General features: G+C 34.9%; 1 protein-coding gene across 1 annotated transcript in view; it reads left to right on the plus strand.

Annotated features, from left to right (window-relative positions):
* The window catches only part of LOC107676875 (B-cell CLL/lymphoma 9 protein-like), a 51,838-nt gene that overhangs the window by 18,500 nt on the left and 23,776 nt on the right, over positions 1-9,562 (plus strand). The window contains exon 3 of the mRNA XM_016471600.1: positions 7,425-7,499. The gene's annotated coding sequence lies outside the window, so the exon portion shown is untranslated. The remainder of the gene's footprint in view (positions 1-7,424; positions 7,500-9,562) is intronic.

Raw genomic sequence — 9,562 nt, forward strand, 5'->3', positions numbered from 1 at the left:
CGCAAGTAAGTACCATTTTGATTAGCCGTCGTACCTACAATGACTGCACTGTGTAAACAATGAGTGAAGTATACGCGCGGGAGATCACTTCCGGCGCTTGCGTAAACTACGCCAGAGCGCGTACACACCTCATGCACCGGAAGCCGTGCGCGCGCTCAAAGCAGTTGGACACAGTGGTGAATTAGAGGTAAAAAATGACATAAATACTGTTCGGTTTCTGGCACAAACCAATCGTTTCGTGTCTTAGGACATCAATGTGTCGTCACGAGCCGCAGGGTTTAATTTGGATTTGTCTGTGCATGCTTTTTTTACTCTCATAGATTTTGTTACCATTGCCATGCATTATAAGACTGATAGACTCCAACGGTTGGACTTAAAAATCATCAAATGTGTTCTACTGAAGAAACAAAGTCACCTACATCTTGGATGCCCTGGGGGTAAGCAGATAAATATCAAATTTTCATTTTTGGGTGAACTATCCCTTTAAATCTCATTTTGTTAAAAAAAAGTGTGAATTGAATCGAATCGTGAAATCAAAATCGTGAATCGAATCGTGAGTTGAGTGAATCGTTACATCCCTACTTTTCATCCAGACCACTTTTCATATACATATTGGGCTGTAAAGGCAAGGAAACATCCTGGCTATTTTATTTTATTTTAGCTTAGTTTAGTTTTTTTTTTTTTTTTTGATGCTTTGAATCTCTCTCTTTGCTTCTTGATTTCCTTGTAGATCTCTTTCTTGCCAATACATTGGTTTGGACGATATATTAGTCTTTTGTTTGGCCAGTTGGGGATTGAGCAATGACAGTAAATTATCCTCATGTTGTTCCAAACTTTTATTTCTTGCACAGAACACAAAAGAACATTTATCATAATGTCTAAGCTAAGACATTTCTATATAAATATATAGAATATGTCTTCCTTTGTGTTTCATGCCAGACAAAGTCATGCAGATTTGGAAAATGATGAGACAATCTGCGTTTTTTGGTGAACTATCCCTTTTACTGTAACCTTTACTTAACTTGATTTTTAAATATTTTGGTGTGAATTCTGAAACATTGTGTTTAATACAAAAATCAGCCAAGTGGGCAGTTATTAGCTAGTGATATGCTAAATATAATATTGTTAACACCATGATGTAGTCTTTATTTATTTACATTTTATTTATCAAAGAATACTAAAATATGTAATTCCACAGAAATATTAGGCAACATAACTGTTTCAACATTGACAAGCATGAGAAATGTTACATAAGCAGTAAATCAGCATATTATAATGATTTCTGAAGGATCATGTGACACTGAAGACTGGAGTAATGATGCTGAAAATTGCGCTTTGCCACCACAGGAATAAATTACATTAAAAAAAATATTAAAATATAAAACTGTTACTTAAATTTGTAATATTTCACAATATTACCGTTTACTCTATATACTGTTTTATTTAAGCCTTGGTTAAGCCTAAGAAACGTCTTTCAGATACATTAAGAAAATCTTACCGACCTTAAACTTTTGAACCATAATGTAAGTGATCCTCTGAACATTAACAGATTCAGCAAAAAATCATTCCTCGACACATTTTTGTTTTCTCCAATTTTTACTGCATTTGTTCCAGTTCTAAAGAATCAAAGAAGTACAGCTGTCAATACCAAACACTGAGTGTACGAACATTATTCATAGAGCACTGCTTTTGTTTTTTTGTTGTTGTTTTTTTGAGGGTCTGTGTTGGTCTAGGATCAGACTTCCTATCATATATGCAATACCTTTATGCTTTCTAGATGATCGGTTGCATTAGTCCCCCGTTGGCCCTAAATAAGTTCTTCCTTTGTGAGGGCCAGAGAGGTAGAGTAGGCTTATTTTTGTTTTACAGTACTGGACAGAGAGGGAATCATTGCCTTCCAGAAGCAGGGGAGCATATAGGTTTCTGCACCAGTCCTTTCTGAACAGATAAACTGGTTTGTTGGAGCATGTGTGGAATGCTATTGTGAAAACGCCGTACAGCAAAAGGTTAAGTCGTACCATGTCTGCTTGCGTCACTGTCTGCTGATGGGAGGCTGGGTGTATGTGTGTTTGCACACAAAAGAACCTGTAATTTGAGGCAACAATATTTGACAGACTCATGACGGCACCCATGCAGTTTTGGCACATCTCATGTACGTCATGTGTTTGTTAGCACCTCTGTGTGCATGTCTGATGTCACCTAGCTCAATGAGGATACAGCGTAAGCCTTTAATTAGCACATAACTATAAAACTGTTAAAAAGATTGACTATAACATAACCCTGGGCATTGATACGGGCGAGCTGAAGGATGTTCTTAGGTCTTGAATGAGGGAAGCCAACAATCACCTTGAAGTGATTGACAGAAAACAAGGGAAGGCGTGGAAAGTCGTAAATGTTGTGTGTTTTGTTAGATTATTACAAAGTTATGAGTGTTGTTTATGATCACATAGCAGATTTAAAGTAACAATTGCTCCATAATGAAAATTGGTATTAATAACTCACCCCATGTTGTTCTACAGGTGCATCTCAATAAATTAGAATGTCGTGGAAAAGTTAATTTATTTCAGTAATTCAACTGAAATTGTGAAACTCGTGTATTAAATAAATTCAATGCACACAGACTGAAGTAGTTTAAGTCTTTGGTTCTTTTAATTGTGATGATTTTGGCTCACATTTAACAAAACCCCACCAATTCACTATCTCAACAAATCTCTATCTCGCACCTTTTTTTTTTTTTACAACCAAAAAGTTTTGTTGTCTGTTGCGGAAGAACAGACGTTCCTCTCGTTGATAGCAGAGGAGCGGATCCAGACGAGTTTCACAATTTGAGTTGAATTACTGAAATAAATGAACTTTTCCACGACATTCTAATTTATTGAGATGCACCTGTAAATGGTGGAGCGGAGGTTTTCAACTTTGTCTGTTTTGCTGGGGTTTTTTTATAGCATGTGTGTGTGAGTTGTATAGACCTGTGATTGATCATGATGAACAACTGGTCATGTTTTATTTTTTAAATAAATAGTTGTATTATGCAAACCGTCTTAAAGGGTTAGTTCACCCAAAAATAAAAAAAATTCTGTGATTAATTACTCACCCTCATGTCATTCTAAACCCGTAAGACCTCCGGAACACAAATAAATATATTTTTGATGCATTCTGAGAGCTCTCTGACCCTCCCATAGACAGCAATGTAATTACCACGATCAAGGTCCAGAGACGTAGCAAGGAGATCGATAAAATAATCCATGTGACATCAGGGTTCAACCGTAATTGTACGAAGCTACGAGAATACTTTTTGTACGCAAAGAAAACAGAAATAACGACTTTATTCAACAATTCGTCTCCTCCACGTCACCCTATAGCTCCATTTTGGAGAGTATCCGCTGGACGTAAACAGCGTATGCTATTCTGTGTCAGCTGCGCCACACGGATACGTTGTTTACGTTCAAATCAAAGCGTAAACAATGTAGAAAACGTATCCGCGTGACGCAGCTGACTAGGGGTGCAACGGATCGTAGATGATCCGTGATCCGTACGGACCAGGCCCCACGATTCGGCACGCGTGTGATTCGCGGATTAACTGTTAAGTTTAATCATCATAGAGTGAAAGTTTATCATTTGCACATGTTTTGTCTTGCCAGTTTACACATTCAAGCAATTTGAACTTTTTTCTGTGCGCTCAGCCGCTGCCGCGCGCAACCGAAGCGTGCACACGCAGAGAGAGAGGAGCGACTCAGACAGCGCGTGTTTCCTCTTTCACATACACAAGTTATTAAAATACCCGCTTTGGCAAGTATTCAAGTAAACACAGTCGGTTATGTCTTAAGTGAACGTAAACGGGTGAGAAAGAAACCGGATGGGTGTCAGTATTAGGTCCGTGCATTTTGGTCTTAAAGAGACTGAAGCCAATAAATACCGGTTTCTGTCTGCTAATCAAATAACACCACAGCTCTAACATAGATTAATCTTGTTTTTTTTTTGCGTACTAAAAGTATTCTCATAGCTTTGTAAAATTACGGTTGAACCTAGGGCTGGACGATATGGCCAAAATTTATATCACAATATATTTTTTAATTTCGGTCGATACGATATAATTCCGATATCGATATGAACACTATTAAAAAAAAGCCTCGTAAAAACTGCCAAGAACGCCCACAACAGATCTCTGTGCATACAAACTTATGAAAAATTAATTTGCCAAGTCTATGACACCTCATATAAAACCATATAATATTTTAGAAATTTCAAATAGAAAACAGTTATTTTAAAATAACTGTTTTCTATTTGAAAATATTTGAAAATATAATTTATTGTTGTGATTTCAAAGCTATATTTTTAGCATCATTACTCCAATCACATGATCCTTCAGAAATCATTCTAATATTCTGATTTGCTGCTCAAAAATCATTTGTTGAAAAAAATGCTGATCTTTGGATCTTTCTGTTCATCAAAGAATCCTAAAAAAAAAAATGTACTTAGCTGATTTAAATATTTATAATCCGCAAATCATCATATTAGAATGATTTCTGGATCATGTGACACTGAAGACTTAGTAAAAATATTTCAAAATGTTACTGTTTTTGCTGTACTTCGGTGAGCAGAAGAGACTTCTTAAAAAAAATAAAAATAAATAAACTTACTGTTCAAAAACTTTTGACTGATAGTGTAGGCTGGTTATTCTTATAGATTGAAACAAATGTGCTTTAGCCAGTATAAAGAGTATGAAAAGTGCTCGGAGTTGCTGCAGAAAAAAAAAAAAAGCGCAACAACAAAAACATGTTGCTGGAGAGGGGCTTATTGAAAATGCAAACTGATTGTCTGCCAGCAGGAGGCGCTTTGAGAGCGGTAGAACTAATATCTTAATTTGTGTTCCGAAGATGAACGGAGGACTTACGGGTTTAGAACGACATGAGGGTGTGTAATTAATGACAGAATTGTCATTTTTGGGTAAACTATCCCTTTAACACCTCAAACAAAGCAAGTGGTCAGCATATTAAGTCCCGCCACTTCAAATAATTTAAATTAATCATAATCGAAAATGTTTTTTTGTATGGCTGCCTTCATCTGTTCTCCAAACAAGGGAAGCAGTGATACTGGAGCAGCATTTTGAGTTATAGGCAGAGAAATATCCTTGATGTATTTTGTTGTTTTGTTTCTTGATTTTAATTACATTTTTTGTTTATTGCTTTTATTTTATACTTGCTTATTTTTATTTATACTTATTTTATTTAATACTTATTTTTTTTATATGCATTTCTTTATTTCATACTTGCTTATTTTATTTTATACTTATTCTATAGCTTTATTTTATTCATTATATGTCTCTGTCTGTCTTTCTGTCTGGAAAAAAAATAAGGCGGTGAGTAAACCACCAAGTTTGTTATTTTGAGAGAACTCTTTTTTTTTTTTGTTTTTTTTTTGTTTTTTTTATTTCAGGGTTTTGATCTCTCATCTTAGAGAACACATCTTGCTTATTGTATTATAATGACTATTTAAAGGGGTCATAGGATGCCCATTTTCCACAAGTTGGGTCTGGAAAAATTGTTTTTGTGTTTGTTTGTGTAGCAGATATATAAAATAGTCTGTTGCTGTGTTTATATCATACACCGAATCTGCTATTGCAGTCACATTAGGGCAGTGTTGTCTCTCACTCTCTCTGTCCTAGACACATTCAAGTCACACTGTGCGGTGACCATAGAATAATCTGAAATCTGTAGTCGTTCGGTCTCTGGTAGTGGCTTAACATCACAGTGGAGCTCGTGCTGAATGTGACTTCCTCAGATGATATGGCCAATTGATGTCACATCAGGAGAAATAATTTCGCTGTTAGAAACAACAGAGAAATGGTTCTCATGTGGCGATACACAATTTCTCCCTGTTTGATTTGGTATAATATTCTGCTGACTCAAATATATGCCTTTTTTACTTGATATTGATGCTCACATTTATTAAAAACCCACACATGTGGTAGATGAGGCCTGGTGAATCGTGCACATGCTTCGGTGAATAGCGTGCATGCAACTTTAACTCACAATACTACTCATTTGCAGCTATTCTATCCAATTGAAACTAGTACAAAAAGTCATAATCTTCACTGGACTTGACCGTGACAGTGAACCAGATGTCTAAAATGCAGGAAGACTCTTTTAATGACTTTGGTGAAAGAGGAAGCTGGTTGTAGATCAGCTCGTGTTTGGAGTAGGAAGTGACCTCATTAGACGAGGAAGCTTCTGATGGGATTTAAATTGTCACTTTGAATTGTCTGCTTTTTGTCTGAATGTGGGCTTTGCATACAGTGTCTGGTGGCTGACAAGCTCCAAAAAGACAAAAAAAAAAAAAACACTCCAAAAAATAGTCCAAATGTCTCTCTGAATTCCTCTGAAGTCATAAATTGCTATATAAATGTTTGGGTAAGTTTTTTTTGTTTTTTGTGTGTGTGTGTGTGTGTTAATGAAAGAAGTCTCTTATGCTCACCAAGACTGCATTTATTTAATCAAAAGTACAGTAAAAAGGGTATAATTGTGAAATATTATTTTGGTTTAAAATAATGGTCTTCTGTTTTAATAATATTGAATTATATATATATACTGTATATAAAATGTAGTTTGTTCCTGTGATGCAAAGCTACATTTTCAGATCTTTTTTCTTCAGGTTTCCTTTATTGAATATTTATTTTCTTGATGAATATTTGTTTGCAATAAAATTTTGTAACGTTGTGAAAAATTAGCTGTCATTTTAGATTAATCTAATGCACCCTTGCTGAATGAAAGTATTCATTTAAAAATTAATTAATTAATTAAAATAATAAAAAAATCAAAATCTCACAGCCCCCAAAGCTTTAAACAGTAGTATATACATTAAAATAAAGAAAAGAGAGAAAAAAAAGTGAAAATATAGGTGCCTCAGAAATTCTTGGTGTCCACTTTCAAATTCAGTTCTTGCTCTCTCATATTTAAAAACACAAGAACCAAATGCATTTGCAGTCATTGACATCAAACCTGGAGCATTACATCTTGATCACCAAGTTTGAATATGTGCTGATGCAATTGACATTTCCGAGCTACTGCTGACGGCTAGATTTTAATGAAAAAAGTGGGATCATACAGGTATTAAATGATATAAATGGTGATTTGGTTGAGCTATTTCTTTCACAGGTTTCATTATGGTATATTACAGCATATAGTGTGAGCGTGGAAGCGGGTTTGACAAGCTTGAAAATTCTTTATAATGATACACTTCTCAAACAAGTGTCATTCAATCAAAATCTGCTTCACCCATCTATTATTAATCAAGCCATTACCTCGGTCTATTCTGCAGATCTGGCTTTAACACACTGCTCTTGCCTCTTAAAGCATTTCCTCGGCAGTGTTACATTGGCCCTCAGAGTGTGTTTAATAAATGTGTATTCTCTGTCTCTCTCTCAGATCGTTGTGCAGTTGGTGTTCTGTTGCAGTCAGTGCAGTCATGGCCACAGCTATATCGTGACATAGAGGGACATGGTGAGTGCAGCTTACATGGCTGATTTTCATGCCTTTGTTCATGCATTCATGTCAAACAGCAGCTGTGATGTATTTATGTGTGACACACTACAATTCAATGCAATTCAATGTCACATGATCCTTCAGAAATCATTCTAATATCATGATTTGGTGCTCAAGAAAAATTTCTTATGATTATCATTTTTGAAAACGTGTGTGCTGCTTAGCATTTTTGTGGAAACTGATATGTTTTTTTTTTAAATGAACATCCATCCATCCATCCTTTGGTCAGAACATGACAAACACTTCATGTTTTTTGAAATTTTTACACTTTTGCCAGTCATTTTTCCTTAACAAAATAAATATCTTCATAGAAAAATTAATTTCTATTAATTTCAATTAAAAATTGCATGTTCTAATGAGTGATATTGTTTCAAATCATGAAACAGGTTTGTGTTGCCTTTGATGCGTACTTCAGCACAGTATGCAGTGTAAGTTGCAATATTAATAATATTCCTTTTTTTGTCTCCTAGAAATGCACATTTGACTGTAGCTTGAGTTGACAGTAGTAGTAGCTTAAATCTAAATACATTTAGTATAATTGCACAAACGCTATAGCTTAATCCCAAAAAATACTGTAATTATATTCCATTACTCCTTCAATACATTTAATACATGTCTATATCAATCATATAATAAAATTCGATACGAATATCCCACATTTCTGTCACAATAGCATGGTGCAGTTAGTAAATCCATGGTAAATGATGGCGATTTGTAGATTGAAAAGCCTTCTGACTGTATCGTTGCGCACAGTTTGTCCTGTTTGTCAGCGCTGTTTTAAACTCGTTTAAATCATCCGAGTGAGTCATTTGTGTTCTTGGCTGAATTTAGGTGCTTCACACTGGATTGTTGTTTTTGTCCTTTGTTTCAGCGTTCACTCTTGTCAATTGAGAATTTTTTTCTTTAAGAGAAATAAAACTCAATGTATTGAATGGCCATAATTAATTTACTTTGAGCTAATAGTGCTGGTTTATGACCAGTGAATCCCTTTTTCTGTTAGACTGATGACACACACATTTCAGCAGTCTCAATCTTTTTTCCCTCCCAGAATGCACTGAGCTTGAAGGGACTGAACTGAATTGTCTTCAGCTTTAGTTTAGCAGTGCAATGTATCTTTGTAAAAAGTGATTACTTGGATGATGTTCATTGCTTCTGTCATCGGCTTTTATTTTATTTTATTTTATTTATTTTTACATCTGTTGGTAAATTTGATTCTGATAACAAATTAATATGCTAAATGATAAATGCATACTGCTCTTTAAAGTGTACTTTATTAGTTTTATAATTAAGTTAAACCAATGTAATGTAGCCTTCAAGCAATAATTAAATGACTGGAATAGTATTCACTGCATGATTATTAGCTATAAGTAATTTAATAAGGTCATATTGATTGGTTTGACTGAGGAAGACCATGTAATTAAAAATAAGGTCTACCTTTTGTTTATATTGTAGAGCAGTGTTTCCCAACCTTTCTTTAGTCGCGGCCCCCTTTGGAAATTTTAACAAACTTGTGGCACCCTACAAAATTAATTTTGTCACAATATTTGAATTTCTAACTTCGATATGATAATTTGAAAAGTGTAGATATTCGGTACAACAGGGAAGAACTGCAGAATATAATGTCATACAGATATTTTTAATGTTATAAAAAAAAAATTGTACATCAATGGTGGCAATCAGTAGGCTAATTTCTAATTAAGAGACCAATTTCTATGACAGATTTTAATGTAGGCTTTTATACATATGTAAACATTATTTAATTACCATTATAACTAGCTATCTCACATATTTTTGCTCACTCAGTGTTTTTTTTAAATTTTACAGTGGGGTAATTTTGGTGCAGTAGCACGAGATAGCTTGATTTCATGTTTCCTGTCGGCTCGATTTTTGAGTGGACTTTGCTGTTCTGATTCGCATGAACGCTATATGAGTGGAGCGAGCGGAGTGCACACTCATAGAGCGGATAATACGCAGAGCGTCACACCACATGAAAGTGAAACCTGAGCGGTGAACTAATTTTC

The sequence above is a fragment of the Sinocyclocheilus anshuiensis genome, unplaced genomic scaffold (genome assembly GCF_001515605.1).
Source record: "Sinocyclocheilus anshuiensis isolate Anshui unplaced genomic scaffold, SAMN03320099.WGS_v1.1 scaffold2166, whole genome shotgun sequence".
In the NCBI taxonomy this organism is placed as follows: Eukaryota; Metazoa; Chordata; class Actinopteri; order Cypriniformes; family Cyprinidae; genus Sinocyclocheilus; species Sinocyclocheilus anshuiensis.